This window comes from Schistocerca piceifrons, chromosome 4 (assembly GCF_021461385.2).
Source record: "Schistocerca piceifrons isolate TAMUIC-IGC-003096 chromosome 4, iqSchPice1.1, whole genome shotgun sequence".
NCBI classification, from domain to species: domain Eukaryota; kingdom Metazoa; phylum Arthropoda; class Insecta; order Orthoptera; family Acrididae; genus Schistocerca; species Schistocerca piceifrons.
Window position 1 is genome coordinate 311,004,235 of NC_060141.1, and position 20,542 is coordinate 311,024,776.

The window sequence follows — 20,542 nt, forward strand, 5'->3', positions numbered from 1 at the left end:
ACTGTGACCTGGCGGACTTCATATCCTGACGGACAAGGGCTATCGAGCATTGCAGAGGGTGATTCTAAAAATTCACTGAAATCAGCGGAAAGAATCACTGGCGGGTGCCAAAGTGCTACCAGCAGTATAGTTGTGCATCGGGAGTTGAAAAGAAAGGAGCACAACGTCTGAGCAACTCCTCATAAGCCACGCCTTTCTGTCGTCAATCCTTAGCGAGTAAAGAGCGACGCCATTGGACAGTGGATAACTGGAAACGAGTGATTTCAAGTGATGACTTAGGCTGTGCCAGTCCGATGGAAGAGTGTGGGTTTGGCGAATGCCTAGAGGATGCTAACTGCCCTCATGTGTAGTTACAACAATGGAGTACAGATAAGGTGGATTTACGGCATGAGGGTGCTTTTCGTGGTTAAGGCAGGGCCCCCTCATCACGCTTAAAAAAAAAAAAGCTTAATTTCAACATATTTAACAGCACTGTGAACTGCTTACTGTAGAGGAACAGTTGGGAAACGATTGATTGTTCAGCATGATAATGCACCCTGTCATAAACCAGCATCAGTGAAGGAACGGTTTGTAGACAATAACATTCCTCAAAGGGACTGGCCAAAAATTTCGGCCTGAACCCAGTCGGACACCTTTGGGATTCTAGCCTCCAGCTTCACAATCGTCTCTGGTTTCGCCTCGCGAGGAGGAATGTGCTGCTATTCCTTGCAGACATTCAGATACCTATTTTAAGTTTAAGCTATAACAAGAATGAAGAATGGACTCATCCTATGTTAATGTCTGTTAAGAGTTGTCCGGATACGTTTGATCAGACAGTGTAAATGAGAAAGCAATACATTGGTAGATTATTTTACGGACGTAAGCTCTTGGAATTTTACCAGTGAACCATACGGCGAAGTACAACGCCTCTCTTATAACGTCTGCCACTAGAGTTGGGGGAAGCATAAAAGGCCGTATGAAGAAACGTGCCTCTCTTCTTTGGATCCTTTCTGTTTCCTCTATCATCCTACCAGTACAAGGGTCCCAAAGTTACGAGGAATACATTATCGTCCGAACAAGGGTTTTTACTTCCTTTGTGTGAGGATCACACTGGCGGAGTATTCTTCCATTCAACCTGTGTGGCATCTGCCTTTCCTACAATTTGGTTTATGTAGTCGTCAGATTTTAAATCACGTCGTACGTGCACTACTTGATATTTAATAGCTGTAACTGCTTCCCGCGACTGTTCGCCAATCGTATAACCATAAAATAATGGGATTGTCATCCTATTTGTGCGCGATGTGTTACATTTGATAGAGATATGCTGAATGAGACACGTTTGGCAGTCAGAGCGGCAATGCAAGAAGCCTTCAACAACTGCCGTATCAGAATATTATCGAAACATATCTCACAAAGCCCAAAGACATTGTTAGTGGTACAAGGGCTAGCGTCCACACGCTTATTTATTTATGGGGCAGTAACTGAAACTAAGGGCAGCAGACTACAGCCATCTACAAGAAGGGTAGCTATGGTGATCCACGAAACTGCCGTCACCTATCCTTGACATCCATTTGTTGTAGAATCCTAGAATATATTCTGAGCTCAAACTCGATGAGTTATCTCGAACATTTGTAGAATGACCTCCAGAGGATTGGTGAATGGTGCAGGCTCTGGTAGTTGACCCTGAACTTAAATAAATGTAGCATATTGCGTAACAAAGGAAAATAAATCCAGCAGTGTATAGCTACACTATTGATGATAAACCGCTGGAAACAGTATCCACCGTTAAATATCTAGGAGTAACTATTCGGAATGACCTTAAGTGGAATGACCACATAAAACAAATAGTGGGAAAAGCAGATGCCAGACTCAGATGAAGTATCATCAGGAAATGTAAATCATGCACAAACGAAATGGCTTATAAGGCGTTTGTTCGACCGATTTTTGACTATTGTTTATGTATCTGGGATTCCTATCAGGTAGAACTGATAGATGAGATAGAGAATATCCAACGAAAAGCGGCGCGTTTTGTCTCGGAATCGTTACCCAGCGCGAGAGCGTTACGGAGGTGCTCAACAATTCAGTTGCCAGGCCCTATGCCGGAGGACTCAGTTAGTGGTACAAAAGTATCCTCCACCACACACCATTAGGTGAACTGCGGAGTATGATTTAGATGTGGATGTACTCCATGCCAGCAACCATGAATTCCGAAAAAATCAATCGTGTGAAACCCGTTTCGCTGTTTTCTTGCATGACATCCTGAAAGCCATGGATCAAGGTGGTCAGGTAGAGTCAGTTATTCTTGATTTCCGGAAAGCATTGAATCAGTACCACACATATGCTTATCGTAAAAACTGCGGTCGCTTGGGGTATCAAGCGAAACTTGTGACTGCGTTGACGTAGGAAGGACACAGCATGTTATCGTTGATGTAAAATCATCCTCAGATGTAGAAGTAACTTCAGATATCTCCCAAGGAAGAGTGCTGGGAATCCTGCTGTTCATATTGTATATTACTGACCTTGCAGACAATATTAACAGTAACCCCATACATTTCGCAGATGATACATTTATCTATGATGAAGTATTGTCTGAAAAAAGCTGTAGAAGTACTGAGATGGATCTTGATAAGATTACGGAGTTGGCAAAAGATTGGGAGCTTGTTTTAAATGTTTAGAAATGTATAACTGTACACTTCACAAAACTGAAAAAAGGTAAATACCGCGTCTACAGTATCAAAGAGGCACAATTATAATAGATCAAATACAAAAACAAGTGTGTAACAATTTGTAATGATATGAGATGGAACGATCACATGGACTTAGTCGTAAGTTAAGCAGGTGTCAGACTTCGGTTCATTGGCAGAATACTAAGAGACTGCAATCAGTTTACAAAGGAGATTGGTAACTAAATACTCGTTGACCCACTCTCCAATATTACTAATGTCTGTGGGAGCCGTAATAAGTAAGACTAACAGGCGATATTTAACGTATACCGAGAAGGGCACCACGAATGGTTACAGGTTTGTTTGACACATGGCTGAGTGTCGCGACGATGTTGAAAGAACTGGACTGGCAGACTCTTGAAGATACATGTGAACTATCTCGAGAAAGCTTACTCATAAAGTTTCAAGAACCATTTTTAAATAATTACTGTGAGACCATAATACTATCCACCATTCACCTCTCCCGTAGATATCGCGATGGCGCGAGTACACTAATTACGGAACTCACAGAGGCGTTTAAATATTTTTCCTCCGTTCTTCCCGCGGAATGAAAGCGTGATAACTGATAAAACTGGAAGTACTTTTTGCCATGCATTCCAAAGGGATTGACGAGTATGGATGTGGATGCAGGTTGGTTTATGTTAACTGTCAGTTACAAGTTCCTGTATCAAACGTCAGTCCTCTGCAGATCTTCCTGAATTTTGTTGCAATTTACTAGCGCTCCTTGTTCTCTGTATACGACATCATCATTGGCGAACAGCTTCATGGAACCCATCCGACGTTATCCGTTTGGTTGTTTATATATATACTGCGAGCAGTAATTGTCATGTATAACCCTCCTGGCGTACACTTGCAACTACTTTAACATCTGAAGATTTGTCTCTATTAAGAACGACACATCATGTTATATTTGCTAGCATAAAGCTGAGTAAAATCAGCTCAGGAAGTGTACTGACGTGTAATGGCACTGTTAATGTGCATTTTGACAAGCCTCCGAGAGACGTCCTATTTACTCCCACTTTCAGTGTGTCATGAACGGTGTGATTGTAGCAGAAACATCCCATATCCTTTTTCGCAGATGACTGAAATCACGATCTTTCACGAAGCAAAATTTGTCTAATATTATAGGGTACGTGAAACGTAGAGGAGCCACCCAACAGCTTCTCCCGCACCATTCAACAATTGGCAAAACAGACACAATCTTTCACTTGCAGCAGAGTATGTACTGTTGCGAAACTCTTTGGAAGAGAGCCGCTGTCTACCAAACTGGGACTCGAGCCCGGAGCCTTGTCTGTCGCGGGCTGCGATCTTACCTGCAAAGCTGAAGGCAAGAGTCCGGCTTCGATTTACGGTCCAGCAAACACTTTTAAACTTTCAGAAAGTTATCAGCAGCCCACTATCCGCTGCAGAGTGAATTACTTATTTTGGAATCAAGACTTTTCTCCGCACTATCGTCTCATTCTGGAGTGATTGTCGCGCACGAAAACTTAAGATATGGCTGCTTCTAATTTGTGCTCTACAGCCTTTAGATAATTAATGAAATTAATGAATGACATCCAGTCTCTAAATCAGCATAGGTTGCTGTTATCCCTAAACTACCAGCCTGTAGTGATTTTTGGGGCAAGATACCACTCTTCAACTAGGTGAATGGTACTGCAACCATTGAAGCTGTGTTGGGTGGAGAGCTGACCGTGCCTAAATAGCAAAGTCGATAAGAGAATTTCAGCTGAAGGGCAAGTATCTGGGTTCGAGTCTCGCCCTAGTTAGCTTTAATCTGTTGGGCAAACAACTGGTTATTCACATTTCGGCCTTGAAGCCGGAAAGTATTCTTTGTGAGAGAGCAAGCAACTGCAACACGTTTCCACAGATAGCAAGCCGGCCACAATGGCCGAGCGGTTCTAGGCGCTTCGGTCTGGAACCACGCGACCGCTAGGGTCTCAGTTTCGAATCCTGCCTCGGGCATGGATGTGTGTGATGTTCTTAGGTTAGTTAGGTTTCAGTAGTTCTTAGTTCTAGGGGACTGATGACCTCAGATGTTAAGTCCCATAGTGATCAGAGGCATGCCATAGATGGCAAAGAGGAAGGGTCATATAACATTTTTAAAACTTTACTCCACAAATCACTTTCACTTTGACTTAACCCTGTTAAATTCAGCTGTGTCGAGTGGTTCCTTCAACACCCAAATGAGGCAACTGTGTCCGTTTAAAAATCGTTGTCAGAGGTTTCCTGTTCTTGCTGTTTCGTTTTGTCGATATGTATTTACAAGGACAGTAAAACACGAAGAATGACGAGTTTTCAGCACGTCCTTGGCCCGCACTGACTGCCATCACCATGCAGCAGCACTGTTGTGTCGCTGCTGGAGTACGAATATTGCACTAGACTAATTTGGGGCCGCTATATCCAGGGGGCGCAAGTAAAATTCAGCTTACATTTTATTTGGTTGGTAATGAAAAACGAACCAAATCTTTCCATCGACATTGGGCGTCGCATGAAAGATGCGATGGGCAGTACTTGTTTGGATTGGCTCCAGCTACACATTGCGAAATGAAATTGCAGGTATCCATCGAAACACCTTAGAAAAACCGCCTGACGACTATTAGGAGGAACATACTTTATATATCGCGATTTCATATACAGGGCCGTCCATTGATCGTGACCGTGCCAAATATCTCACGAAATAAGCGTCAAACGAAAAAACTACAAAGAATGAAACTTGTCCAGCTTGAAGGGGGAAACCAGATGGCGCTATGGCTTGCCCGCTAGATGGCGTTGCCATAAGTCCAACGGTTATTAACTAGATTTTTAAAAATGGGAACCCCTATTTTTTATTAAATATTCGTGTAGTACGTAAAGAAATATGAATGTTCTAGTTGGACCACTTTTTTCGCTTTGTGACAGATGGCGCTGTAATAGTCACAAACATATGGCTCACAATTTTAGACGAACAGTTGGTAACAGGTAGGTTTTTTAAATTAAAATACAGAACGTAGGTACGTTTGAACATTTTGTTTCGGTTCTTCCAATGTGATACATGTACCTTTGTGAACTTATCATTTCTGAGAACGCACGCTGTTACAGCGTTTTTACCACATTAATGCAATAAATGCTCAAAATGATGTCCGCAAACCTCAATGCATTTGGCAATACGTGTAACGACATTCCTCTCAACAGTGAGTAGTTCGCCTTCCGTAATGTTCGCACATGCATTGATAATGCGCTGACGCATGTTGTCCGGCGTTGTCGATGGATCACGATGGCAAATATCCTTCAAATTTCTCCACAGAAAGAAATCCTGGGACGCCAGAACCGGTGAACGTGATTCGACGACCAATCTACCTGTCATGAAATATGCTATTCAATACCGCTTCAACCGCACGCGAGCTATGTGCCGGACATCCATCATGTTGGAAGTACATCGCCATTCTATCATGCAGTAAAAATCTTGTAGTAACATCGGTAGAACATTACGTAGGAAATAAGCATACATTACACCATTTATTTTGACATCGATAAAATGGTGGCCAATTATCCTTCCTCCCATAATGCCGCACCATACATTAACCCGCCAAGGTCGCTGATGTTCCACTTGTCGCAGCCATTTTGGATTTTCTGTTGCTCAATAGTGCATATTATGCCGGATTACGTTACCGCTGTTGGCGAATGGCGCTTCGTCACTAAATAGAACGCGTTCAAAAAATCTGTCAATGTCCCGTAATTTCTCTTGTGCCCAGTGGCAGAACTGTACACGACTTTCAAAGTCGTCGCCATGCAATTCCTGGTGCATAGAAATATGGTACTGGTGCAATCGAAGTTGATGTAGCGCTCAACACCGATATTTTTGAGATTCCCGATTCTCGCGCAATTTGTCTGCTACTGATTTGCGGATTAGCCGCGACAGCAGCTAAAACACCTACTTGGTCATCATTATTTGCTGCAGGTCGGGGTTGACGTTTCAAATGTGGCTGAACACTTCCTGTTTCCTTAAATAACGTAACTATCCGGCGAACGGTCCGGACACTTGGATGATGTCGTCCAGGATACCAAGCAGCATACATAGCACACGCACGTTGGGCATTTTGATCACAATAGCCATGCATCAACACGATATCAACTTTTTCCGCAATTGGTAAACGGTCCATTTTAACACGGGTAATGTGTCACGAAGCAAATACTGTCCTCACTGGCGGAATGTTACGTGATACCACGTACTTACGCGTTTGTGACTATTATAGCGTGAACTATCACAAAGCGAAAAAGTGGTCCAACTAAAACATTCATTTTTCTTTACGTACTACACGAATATGTAATAAAAATGGAGATTCCTATTTAAAAAAGCGCAGTTGATATCCGTTTCGCCTATGGCAGCGCCATATAGCGGGCCAACCATAGCGGCATCTGGTTTCTCCCTTCAAGCTAGAGAGTTTCGTTCTTTGTAGTTTTTTCGTTTGATGCTTATTTCATGAGATATTTGGCCCGGTCACTATCAATGGACCACACTGTATACGAAATTCATAATGTCAGAATTTCAGCAGACTGATTGTCCCAAATAAGAATAGATTCCCCATACGCTACCAAGGTTGTTTTCCCCATGCGATTTCCATATTTTTGGAGCAGTGAAGGAAAACATTCGTGACTGTCGATTTGCTTCGGACGAAAAGGTGCACGGCTGCGTAAAATCATGGTTCGATAGGAAACCGCAAATTTTTTCCATTAAGGCGTTGACCGTCTTATCTCACAGAGGGATAAATGTATTAACAACTATGGTGATTAGTTTTTACATAATAAACCTTTTACTTACTTTTTTTAATCATGTTTCTCGTTTTCGTTTGACTGCCCTCTTATACAATTTGGCAAACTGCAGAGAAAATTACTGTGTGGCAATTGCATAAGAGATAGATGATTTGGAGGAAATTTAATGTATCAGTGAAGGGAACAGTGAGAGCAACGTCGTCAGCGCCTTTTGTAGTCGCCTGAGTGACGACAGTGAACGGGAAGGGGTTTCTCAGCGTATTTAAACGATGCGTGATTTTGGGAACCACATACCACCTGCGCTGGATTTATAACGGGTCACGTTTTAAAGCGTCTGTCGGGGTGTGCTTTGGCCTGGTAAAAATCGGTCCACGATAGGATCAGCTAACCTGATCAACAAAGTACTAATGTCTTTAACTGCAACAATAGTGGATAGACGGGACTCGGTAAAGCAGATCACTCGTTAATTCAACGGCGGACGAAAGCAAAATCAGGTAAGTACATTCCTGGACCTGCTCCTCGTTATGGTCAGAGAGTCACTATTCCGCTTACAGCAATATTACCAACAGCACAACATACTGCAGAAGGGTTAATGTGAGCGGTACAACACAATTTTTGGAAACTGCAGAAAAGGGTTTTACACGCCGATGGTCTGCTATATAAGCGGATAGATCCAGCTTATTAGAAGATTCAAGCTCAGACGACAGGTGGTTTTCTTCGTGGAGTGTAATTATGCATTGGAGAATGTCCCGATGCGCGCCCGAATTATGACCGAGTGGTTGATAAATACCTTGGACGTGACGTAATTTGCGAAGCCACTACATCTCTACAGAAAGAGAAAGATGTTGGCAGTTAGTCTACTTGTATTCAGAGCTTTATGTCCTCACCCAATGCCGGCCACTGTGGCCGGGCTGTTCTAGGCGCTTCAGTCTGGAACCGCGTGACCGCTACGGTGCAGGTTCGAATCCTGCCTCGGGCATGGATGTGTAGGTTAGTGTACAGGCACCAGTTCTGTGAGACAATGCGGACAGGTTCGTTGTTTAAACCACAACACTGTCGCATATTCTGGAGACATTAACTTGACGCAACCACATCACATCACCTTATCAGCCGAACAATGGTGAATAATATTTCCACCAGTTAAGTCGACTACCTCCCCCTCCCCCCTCCCATATTAAAATCAGTTAATGGGATTGAATATGGAGATGGAGAAAGTCTGTATAGAGTTAGGGCGTGTGATATTGCTGATGGTGATCTGTCCATTGGGTGAGGATGGTTCAAATGGCTCTGAGCACTATGGGACTTAACATCGGAGGTCATCAGCCCCCTAGAACTTAGAACTACTTAAACCTAACTAACCTAAGGACATCACACAACACCCAGTCATCACGAGGCAGAGAAAATCCCTGACCCCGCCGGGAATCGAACCCATGAACCCGGGCGCGGGAAGCGAGAACGCTACCGCACGACCACGAGCTGCGGACGACGGTTCTATCAAAGTGGTCTCTTGTTGGGAGACACGTGTTCGTCGTCATGCTTACTAAATTGAGAAATAAAAATGTAGACACGAAGAATACAGATGTAGAAAGTTAATGATGTTTGTTTTATTTAAACAGCTTTAAGAGTTTTCACATAAAGAATTCGGTGGCTTTACTTTTCAGCAAGCTCTGTTATAATTTGCCTTAGATCTTCCTACGAAAAATATACGTGAGTTGTGGACAGATATTTAGAGCTCGATTACCGCGAAAATCTGTTGTCTTATGAAGTCTACACAACGACGAGTTTCTGCTGTTATCTAAGCGGGACCGTCAACTAACGAGCGTTGAATTCAGCTACATCAAAATCGACTAAAGTTCCTATAGTAAAATTCCTGGAGGTCAATATCTGTTGAGATAGAGGCCAATCTGTCCTCTCATTCCCATTGTCAGCTACGAAGAAATAGACACTATAAGCAGTTGCATGTGGTTAACACAAATGCTGACACGTCCTTCAGCACTTCTTCGCAGTGAATCACACTCTCTATCAAACATGGCTGGCTTCATTCGGACTGCATCGTGCGCATTGTTCACTTGCTCCTGTAACGTGTACACATTGTCAAAAGGTTGGATATACAACAATGCCTTTAAATGATCCCATATCCAGAAAACCAATGGATTCAGGTCGGGTCAACGGAAGGCGATGCTACCATATCTCCTCGAACGATCCGTCCCCTATGCAGTGCTGTGGTGAGGTACTGTCGCACGCTTCGTAGAAAATGGTGTGGTGCCCCTTCTTGCATAGACCACAGCCGCTGCCTTTCTGAAAATGTAGCGATGTTCAATAGTGGTGATAATTCGTCTTGCAGGAATCCGTGATACACGGCACCTTTTACTCCATAAGGTAAAGTGTATGGCCCTGTGCCCCTATGAGATTATCACCGACAATTCCTGCCCATACAATTATACTGAAGCGACCCTGATGGTTCACTTTCATGATTTCTTGAAGATTTGCACCTGACCACATGTACGTACTGTGGAAATTGGCTATGCCATCTTTTGCCAATCCTGCCTCATCTGCACCATCTAATACTACATATTACACATCGCAAGTAATACGGCCATATCTCAACAGCTGTTGGTTTCTAGACTTATAATTATAGGAACTCTCCTTCTAGTGTTGATCAGTACTACCTCCTATAGGAATACGATACTTTTTTAACACCCTTTGTACATGGGTTTCTTGTCTGTCAAAAAGGGCCCACAGATTATCGGGGCGAAAATAAAATTTCATTTATAGATCTAAACAACGGTGTTTTTGCCTTACTAAATACTCTTTGTGGACAGAAGTTAGGGAGAACACAGTTGGATGCTTATGTCTGATATTGACAGGAGAATGCACAATTAGCTCTCGTTTTCTATGTTCTTGCTTTTTACAAAATTTGGTTCAGAACTGAACTGCACAGGATGTAATACTGACACATGTTTGAGACGAATCAATTATAAAGAAATTGGTGGTTCGATACACTACCGTTAATCGATCAACTGCAACGTCAACACCTTTTTCACTGAATGACCTAGGTCATCAACTGTTCGATGATTTGTGCGGTTCATGAGCGCTTTTTGCAGGATCAGATGATAAAACATTATTCTTCAAATACAAACAATTTGAGGCTCGTTCTAGCGTGGAACTGAAACATTAAGGAAGGATGGTATCTTCTTTGAGAATCTGTCCTCGGTACTCTACAAGGTGATTCAAAGGTTGTTCAAAACACAAATAAATAAATAAATAAATAAATAATTGGATCCCTATTCTTTAAAAGTGTATCCAAAGAATGAACTAAGGAGCTCTCTGATGGCGTTGGAAAACATAATGATAATGGAAAACACAATGTTAAACCAGATGGAGAAAAAAAAGAACGGAAATGAAGGTGACATACCGTATAGATAAAAGCACGATATCGGCAAAAGTTCCCACATTTTAAATTTTAGCAGTAATGTAATTATTAAAATATCTGACAGAGAAGTGTCATGACATGAAAGATTCAACAAAAATTGTGGAATTTATGAGATGCAGTCACAGCTTTAATTTAAACAAATACTTAAGTACCAAAACTATGCAACCTCTCGCTGACGTAGCGTCGAGAGATTCTGTACTGCGAGGTAGCGAACACAAACACTCTGGATGTACGATTATTCGAGCTGTATTGAACCTCAAGCTGCTTCGATCGAAGTCGAAAGTTCACTGGGGCTGACATCCACAGTACTGAAAGTCAGATGCGAATAACAAAATTTGTTCAGTCGCGGACACGACAAACAAACGATCACTTTAGTCAAGATAGGGTTCAGTAGTACTACAGACAAGAATGAACATTCCGATCAACTGATGACTGGACATTGATTTGTAGCAATGTATCAAGCAGTCTTCGTTAAAGGAAAGCAGAAGAACGTTTGAAAATAGTAGCAGTAATTCATAGCAGCCGAAATCTACAATGTCTTTCAAGGGCGTCTCATACTATTCGTTCCTTACGATGCCACAAAGCACGTGCTGGAACATGGAGCACCAGTAACGGCTACTGTTATCCATAAAATAAGGGAATCGTACGACAACGAGACCTTGTAACGAGTTATACTACAACAAACGTATCACTGTTTTCACAGTATCACCATGAACTGCTGTTGTTGGACACCACCAGGCATTACTTACAAGTTCTACAGGCAATATTAACTGCAATACATTGTTGGGTGCTGTCTAACATTATCTCAGTGAGTTCTGTGTACCAGAGTTGTGTCTTATATTAAGCAGATTCATGGAACACTGCCTGAGGGCAGCCTGCGTCCATTGCCCGATGCCTTTTTTAGGACACGGCTACCGACCTGGAGATTTATCCAGCCATACTACGTGTTTCATCATCCACGGTCCGATATCTATGATAATACGCCCACTGCAATCTTAACTGACGATGTTATTGGGTCAGCATAGGGGTCGTCTGCTGTGGCACCCCATATTGTGCAGTGCGCAGTGAACGGTGTGCCCCAAAAAACTTGTATCTGTACTAGCTTTGTACTCTGTCGTCAAAACTGCCACGGGTCGCCACCTGTCCTGCTTTACAGAGACAGAGCTTGCGAGCTTCCGCCCTCGACGTTCTGTGACGTGACGTGGCGTGGCGTGGTCACCGTGGACGTCCAACACCTTGTCGCCTGTTCGTGGGTTCACCGTCCTTCGTCCGCTTTCCGTAGATCATCACAAATTAGCCGTCCAACTTCACCGAGATGCACGTTCCCAGGTACTGGGCTATAACAATCTGCCTTTCAATAAAGGCCCTTACATCAGTGGATTTGTCCATTTACAGACCGTGTCGCCGATATAATAATGCCGCATTTTTTTCTGAGTATGTCTGAAGTCTTATTGCCGTCGGGCGAACTTCACTTCATCATTGCGTGTAAGAGATGAGACTTATGTTCACTTAATTTCACTCTGGAGACGGGCTTTAAGAGGCACTAAGGTCCATGAGTCTATCTCCGACTATTTTGTTCTAAAATTATTTTATGGCATATGAGCTAGTGTATTAGGAACTTTGAATCGACGCCAGGCTTGTGTATCCATTGTGTTTGTGGGTTCCAGCTGTCTGACGGTGCAAAGAATCTGGTAGATCTTACTTTGTTGGTACACTACGTGATCAAAAGTATCCGGACACCCCCAAAAACATACGTTTTTCATATTGGGTGCATTGTGCTGTCACCTACTGCCAGGTACTCCTCATCATCGACCTCAGTAGTCATTAGACATCGTGAAAGAGCAGAATGGGGCGCTCCATGGAACTCACGGACTTCGAAAGTGGTCACGTGATTGGGTGTCACTTGTGTCATACGTCTGTACGCGGGATATCCACACACCTAAACGTCCCTGGGTCTACTGTTTGAGATGTGATAGTAAAGTGGAAACTTGAAGGGACACGTACAATACAAAAGCGTACAGGCCGACCTCGTCTCTCGACTGACACGGGTCGCCGACAATTAAAGAGGGTCGTAATGTGTAATAGACAGACATCTATCCAGACCATCACACAGGATCCACTGCAAGTACTATGACAGTTAGGCGGGAGGTAAGAGAACTTGGATTTCATGGTCGAGCGGCTGCTCATAAGCCACACATCATGCCTTTAAATGCCAAAACGACGCCTCGCTTGGTGTAAGCAGCGTAAACATTGGACGACTGAACAGTGCAAAAACGTTATGTAGGGTGACGAACCACGGTACACAATATGGCAATCCGATGGCAGGCTGTGGGCATGGTGAATGCCCGGTAAGCGTCATCTGCCAGCACGTGTAGAGCTAACAGTAAAATTCGAAGGCTATGGTGTTATGATGTGGACGTGTTTTTCATGGAGGGGGCTTGTACCCCTTGTTGTTTTGCGTGGCACTATCACAGTACAGGACCTTATTGATGTTTTTTAAGCGCCTTCTTGCTTCCCACTGTTGAGGAGCAATTCGGGAATGGCATCTTTCAACACTATCCAGCACCTGTTCATAACGCAAGGCCTGTGGCGGAGTGGTTATACGACAATAACATCCCTGTAATGGAGTGGCCTGCACAGAGTCCTTCCTGAATTCTATAGGACACCTCTGGGATGTTTTGGAACGCCGACTTCGTGCTAGGCCTCATCGACCGACGTCGAGACCTCCCACCAGTGCAGCACTCCGTAAAGAACTGGCTGCCATTCCCCGAGAAACTTTCCAGCACCTGATGGAACGTATGCCTCTGAGAGTGGAGCTGTCATCAAGGCTAAAGGTGAGCCAATACCATATTGAATTCCAGCATTACCGATGGAGGTCGCCACGAACTTGTAAGTCATTTTCAGCCAGGTGTCCGGATACTTTTGATTACATGTTGTATATTGATCGCTTCTGAACTGGTATCTCTAAGATGCAGCTCTGTGGTTTCCCAGTATCTGTTCCCTTTGAATATCCAAATAATACACCTGTTGTGAACTATTTGCAGATTCCCTATTCGTCTGTGCCGTACCTATATACGCGCCACGTGCCCGGAACGGCACTAGGTGGCATTGAATCTCGCATTTAACAGGGGTCATAAATCTTTGGGTCACCTATGTATAGCTTCAACTGCAAATTTGTGCCAGATATCGCATCACAGCCAGCTTTCCTGCTTATCGCAATCAATCACCTTAATCATTCCATCTGAACACGCCTGCAGGCATGACTCAAATTTTTAAAACAATACCACCATTTAGATAAATTTTTACTGTCACTGGCGTTAACATCCATGATATCCATTCACTATTAACAAAAGTGGTCCTCTCAGGGTTTGTGGAAATAACAATACTGGTTGAACGGAGTCGTTCGGGACCGTGTCTCGCGTAAATCTAATCCTGGCCTCACACAAAGTTTCAGTTGTGAGTGCATATTCATTACATTGCAGATTCAGAACAGGATTGCACTGATATCATTTGATGTCACTGCATCATCAATGATTTAATCCCCATCAATCTATTCATTTAGTTTGAGTACATTTAATTAATTTCATCTCATTTTTGACATTCATGAGGGTATTTTTGATCCGTCGTGCAACTACAAAAATGTGTGATTTTTCCTCCAGACGCGTTTGGATTTATTTATGTAAAACATCATCTGTGGTCTGTAATTAAGTTAATTTACATTTTGATTTGCTTTTTAGATCAAAAAACAGTTCGTTAAGAATAGGCTGGTTTGTGTTTACGGTGATTTTTTAGCAGACGGCATTTCCCGACGTAAGCGAGAAAGCAGCAGAAAAATCACCGTAAGTTCGAACCAACCTATTCTTAACGAACTGTTTTTCGATCTAAAAAGCAAATCAAAATGTAAATAAACTTAATTACAGACCACTGATGATGCTTTACCTCAATAAAGCGAAACGCGTCTGGCAAAAAAATCACGCGTTTTTGTAGTTGCAACGACGAATGAAAAATACCCTCATGAATTATAAAGCAACTACGGACACTATGGCCACACAAATGAAGAATTTAATTTTTGACAGTTTGTGTGCAGTTTTACTTACACAGAGATAACGTTTGTGCAGTAATTACAGGAGTGGCTGTGGGAAACCATCTAAAATCTGACTCAGGCTTGTTAGCGTTCTACAATAATGCCATATTGCCCCACGTGACACAGAATAACACTTCAAGCATGCAGCCAGTCACTCTGCGTATCCCTGCACGGAAATTCATTCGACATCTGGCAGCAGCTTTATGCAAAACAAGAAACACGATATGTAGAGTGAGAATTTCTGTCTTTTATTGCCTAAGCAATACAGTGTCTTAGCTTCGGAAAGAGAACCATTTATAAATCTTGCAACGATGACGCTAATTAATACAGGACGCCGTCCTGTTATGAGCAGACTTCCTAACTAGCAAATCAGGATTTAGCCTTTAAACAGCAACTGAAAATTTTGCTGCACAAATATGTTAGTACTGTGAAAGACACTATCACATTCGCTGTATATTATCAAACTATGTGAAGGAATCGACTTAGGGGGTTATGGAACATGATATATGTACCATTTACTTCATTCAGTAAGACGGGAAAATCGATCGTTACTGCATGGTCGCATTGCGTTCAGTACCTGTATGTGTTAAGAGTTTTTGAGTGGGCCTAGTTTCTGCCAAAAGCGACGAAGTGCGCTATGGCAAACATGATTAATATTAAACTTCCTGGCAGATTAAAACTGTGTGCCCGACCGAGACTCGAACTCGGGACCTTTGCCTTTCGCGGGCAAGTGCTCTACCAACTGAGCTACCGAAGCACGACTCACGCCCGGTACTCACAGCTTTACTTCTGCCAGTACCTCGTCTCCTACCTTCCAAACTTTACAGAAGCTCTCCTGCGAACCTTGCTCTCTGTTTCCAGCTGGGTGGTGGTGTTAAAATACTATGACGTTTCGAAGAGTGTCATACTCATCATCTTCAGGTGAAGTGCCAAGATATTTCATAAGTCGTAATATTTATGCTAGCGTTATGCCCCCTCCATCTGACTAAGGGCGGATCGTTTCCGCCCGATGTCTGGGCATTTTGGGTGCGTCTTGCGTTCTGGGCGGTGTTGGGCGCACTCTCGTAGTCGTATTGCCACCGACGCGGGACTGCATGCCACATTCAGTTGGTATGTTTCGTCTCTATTAGCCATATTATCTCGAATCCTTAGTTCAATATATTACTTAATAACGCTGTCCCAACTGTCGGCTGCTTGGCGTGGCACATTTGTGTTATGAAAGTCAAGGGTGTGGTCTTCTTTGATGTTATACTTCGCTGCCAGCAATTTCTCTCTGTGTACCAATCGTACATGCCTTATATGCTGCTCATAGCGTTTCGAAATATATGGCTGCCTTTGACCAATGCACTGGTGGCTAAATTCGATGGCGGTGCTGTTTATCGCAGATACGTTCAACTTCAGAGCGTTTTGCGCCGATCCAAGATACTCTTTCGTTTTAGGTGATGGTTGGGAGATGGTTATTATGTTGGATTTTTCAAGTAGGCTTCCAATTTTGGCTCAGAGCGATCCTAAGTACAGAAGAAAACTGACTCTCTCATCTTCTTCCTCCTCTTCCCAGTTTGCTGCATATTTTCTCTTCTTGAATGCCCTGCTAATCTGTGCTTCACTGTACCCGTTCTATCGAATACTTTATTATGGTGTTGTGATTCGGCTGGATGGCTTTTGTTTATCACAGATGACCACGCCAGTTAGCACTGTCTTTCGTTGCGCTGGATACTGGCAGGCTCCTTGAAAAATCCAACATAGAAACCATATTTCAACCCACCGCCTAAGGCGAAAAAGGACCCTGGCTCTGCGAAAGACCCACTAGAACTGAACATTCCTAGCATATACAGCCGCGCCTGTGAATGTGGCCACCAATACAATGGGAAAACGCAGCACTGTATTTCAGAATGCTGCGAGTGGAAAACAAAATTGTACATCACCGATAGAAGGCACAGCCTTTGACCACCTTTGACTTTCAGAGCACCAAGATGCTGTGCCGAGCAATCAGCTACAGTGTAATTAAGGAATATATTTAAATGCGGATTCACGAGAATCTGGTTAGTAGGGATCCAGGATAGCAGCTGAGTGTAGCATGGACTCCTGCGTTAACGACAATACGAAGAGAGCGCGCCGAGAACCATCCAGCACGCAAGACGCATCCGGCATATCCAGAAAGAGACGTGAACAGTGCACCTGCTACCCCTACCACTGCAACTTCATCCCTCCTCTCCTCCCAGCCCCTTGGCCGGAGAGCACCCAGCCACCCTGTGCCAAGTGGGATGAGCTCAGCGCTAGTATAAATATTACTGCTTCCGCAGTATCTCGATGTACATGACACTGATATGTCTGATGATGTACGCAGCTCCCATCTGGGGATATGCAGCTCCTACACGCCTGCAGATCATACAGAACAAAGTGCTACGCATCATTAGCAACGCTCCACGCTACACATGCACCGTGAATCTCCACAAAGAATACCGCCTTGAAATCCTCAACCAAGTACTCAAGAAACACTCGACACGACTATACAGGAATTCGAGACACTCTACCAATCCTTTCATCCTTACTCTGGGAAACAATGATCACAACCATAGGCGGAAAGACAAGCGGCCAAGGACTCTAATAGCTAGGGCATAACCACCAATGGTAAGCTAACATAAACCCACAAGCGACTACATCGGCAAGTCCCTGGATATCAGCAACATTGACTGGATATGCTAGCTGTTATTAAAGCGGCCCAACGGGCTACAGCAGGGAAGCCGACATGCTCGCACGCTAACGCACAAACAAATCGCCAACACTACCCTACACTGTGAATCCGATATATGACCTATCGGACACAAAACGATGATGAACCTAATTGTTACAGGAACGCTGCCGCTGACCGAGAAACCAACACCAGCACCCAGCAGCAGCCGCCGAGTAACACCACCGCACAACGTCAAAGGTATCGACCTGTGTGATACCCACTACTGACAAAGCCTACCCTTGCATGACGTGTCGCAGGCAGGTTTTTCTTTCCCTTGGCACTTTTTTCCCCTCTGCCCTTCAAACCGCTACCCTTCGTTCAACTTTCGGCCAATCTGTCACCAGATGAGCGCGTATTAATGGTGAACCTTAACCAGACGTACACAAACATCGCAGTACCCACGTCCTGCGAGACCTCACTTTAGTGAATACTAACTCTTATGCAGCGATGGCAGCAGACTTTTTGTGTTGGTCATCATGCCGGTGTGGTTTTTTTTTTAAAAAAAGAAAAGTATTTCGACACTTCGCCTGAAGATGACGCGTAGGACACCCTTCGGGATGATGCAGTGTTTTCAAACTGGCAACCGACTGGAAACCAGAGACCTTTTGATCAACGGTATAGACCACATTCACACATGATGTGAATCAAACTTTAAGTCCATACTGGGGGCTGGCGGGAAGATAACAAAATGTGTCATCAGTTTTTATTGTTGTAGCCGAGCACGGAATAAATTACTCTGACCCAGAGAAACTACTTCTTACTGAAGTCTACTTCTCCACTTTTCTAAAAGATCCCAAAAGATGTTGTTGAGGTTGATGAATAGATCAAGATATACGATGTAATATACGTTTCTCTGGTGGGTATTGGGGGGCAGGTAGGCATTCAATCTTGGAGATTAACACTTTCCAACCAGTAAAATTTGACAACTGTAGTTTCGTCCGCCTCAGTAAGCTGAACCAGACTATTTCATATCTAACTTCACATCATCTTCAAAATTAAACTAACTTAGACATGTAAGAGAATGAAACAGCCAATACTAAAGCTTGGGCGTGTTTTACAATTTTATTCGTTCATTATATGTCGTTACGGATCCGTTCTTGACAGTTCTTACTTCTTGTAGCACGTAGGAATTTGATCTGACTTTACTCTCTTCGTTTCAGAACAACACAAATTGTTCATTATATGTGAGCTGCTGTAATTCCAAGAATGCGGTAATCCAACTGCTCAGAAAACTAAGTTGTTAAAATAAATATCTAAGAGAAGATCGATCACGAGTGATAATACAGAGTCGTAAGTTTTCTATTTAAGATGATGAGGTAGAGTACTCTTGCAATCATATAATTATATGAATTGCTTACAGAATTATTCATTTTATTTACAATATTAAACCTCTCTTTCCGAGTGTTTTATTCTTCACTGCTTTTCCACTACTAGCAGCTCAAATATTTATAGTGTCCTTCAATCGTTCTAAGTTGCTGCTTTCGCACATCAATGTATGCGAGTATTATTTTTAGTTTCGTTCTCGAAGAGCACCGCCTACTGAAATTCTGGTATGAAATGTAGGTTACCGCTTTGTATGAGTACTTTTCTGGTTGATAGTTTTCAGATTTTTGACAGCCTTAGGTGCTAATGAATTTGTGAGACAAGTAGTACGTCACCATTCAGCGAATGCGCCCTATGTATGGTATGGATAAAGTGAGCGTTGTGTACCTTAGGCTGTCCGGATAGACCTCACTCCGCCTGTCGCTGCCCGGATCCTTTCAAAAGATTTGGCTCGTTGCAAATTAACGATCTCTTCGCTTCTTCTTTCTCATATATACGCAGTAAGGAGGAAGAACTGTGATCCTGAAAAAGAGACCAATAGAACGTTTCAGCCGACTGTTAACTCCAGGCATTTTCATTACAAAAATTGTTCGGAGAACCGTAAATCACCACAAGTAATTCATTAATAATATGTAATGCTTAACAAGCCACCATTGATTGTTTTGTTAACATTGTTTCGTCAAACACGTTTTCTAATCGTACTGGCGGAGGTAATCCTTGTTTCCCCAAAAATGCCCGCAGAGAGCTGTTCGGGATCGTTGCATAACAAACTCACTGTTGCGAAACACAGTGTAGCAAATCTACTACAGAGCCATGAAATGCCTGATAACGTTTTTTATAGTCGATGAATCGTGTATTATTTTTTTGTTTTGTATGTCCTTCTGAAATAAGAATCTTCAAATCGTAAGTCTTTTTTGTTTACAAGAACAGCCATCCGCAAATGCAATTAAAGGAGCTGTAAAGCGTTGGGAAGATTATGCGCTTGCAAACTTAAAATACGGGCTGTTGCATAAAAAACCTTTACGAAATGACCAGAAAATTATTGTGAATTACCGAAGATCTCATGGTTTAGTGGCACTAAGTTATGATGAGAGCAAATTCTGCCTTGGCGCCAGTAAAGGTCTTTTGTGATTGCTGAGTCGATCTGACAACTGGCAATTACCATTGCGTAACACGAGCTACTGCGGGGATTATTGCAAGGAGGGAGGGGGGAGGCAGGCAGCTCGTGTTAGTTTCGCTGTGAATGAGAAGTAGCCCTGGTTACATGTCCTAGTAATCGGTATCCATTACATACGTTTCGCGGGGCAGTAAGTGCATTTGGTTGTGAAGATAACTTTCTACAGGGAGAGGCGGGGGCGGGGGGGGGGGGGGGGGGGCGAGGGACAGCTGACTTCCAGTGTCTCACGCTCGGTTCGCCCTTAGAAATATGTTCTTCGGCATTCCAAGATGCGAGTGAACTTCTCTGGTCATTTACTATTAGCTGACCTCTGACCAATTGCTAGCTATGAAGCATGACT

At 43.3% G+C, this 20,542-nt stretch overlaps 1 protein-coding gene across 1 annotated transcript in view; it reads right to left on the reverse strand.

Moving 5' to 3' along the window:
- The window catches only part of LOC124795814 (potassium voltage-gated channel protein Shaker), a gene marked incomplete at its 5' end in the record, with an annotated part of 1,054,256 nt that overhangs the window by 115,223 nt on the left and 918,491 nt on the right, over window positions 1–20,542 (reverse strand). Inside the window, one exon of the mRNA XM_047259896.1 lies at window positions 19,413–19,547. The remainder of the gene's footprint in view (window positions 1–19,412; window positions 19,548–20,542) is intronic.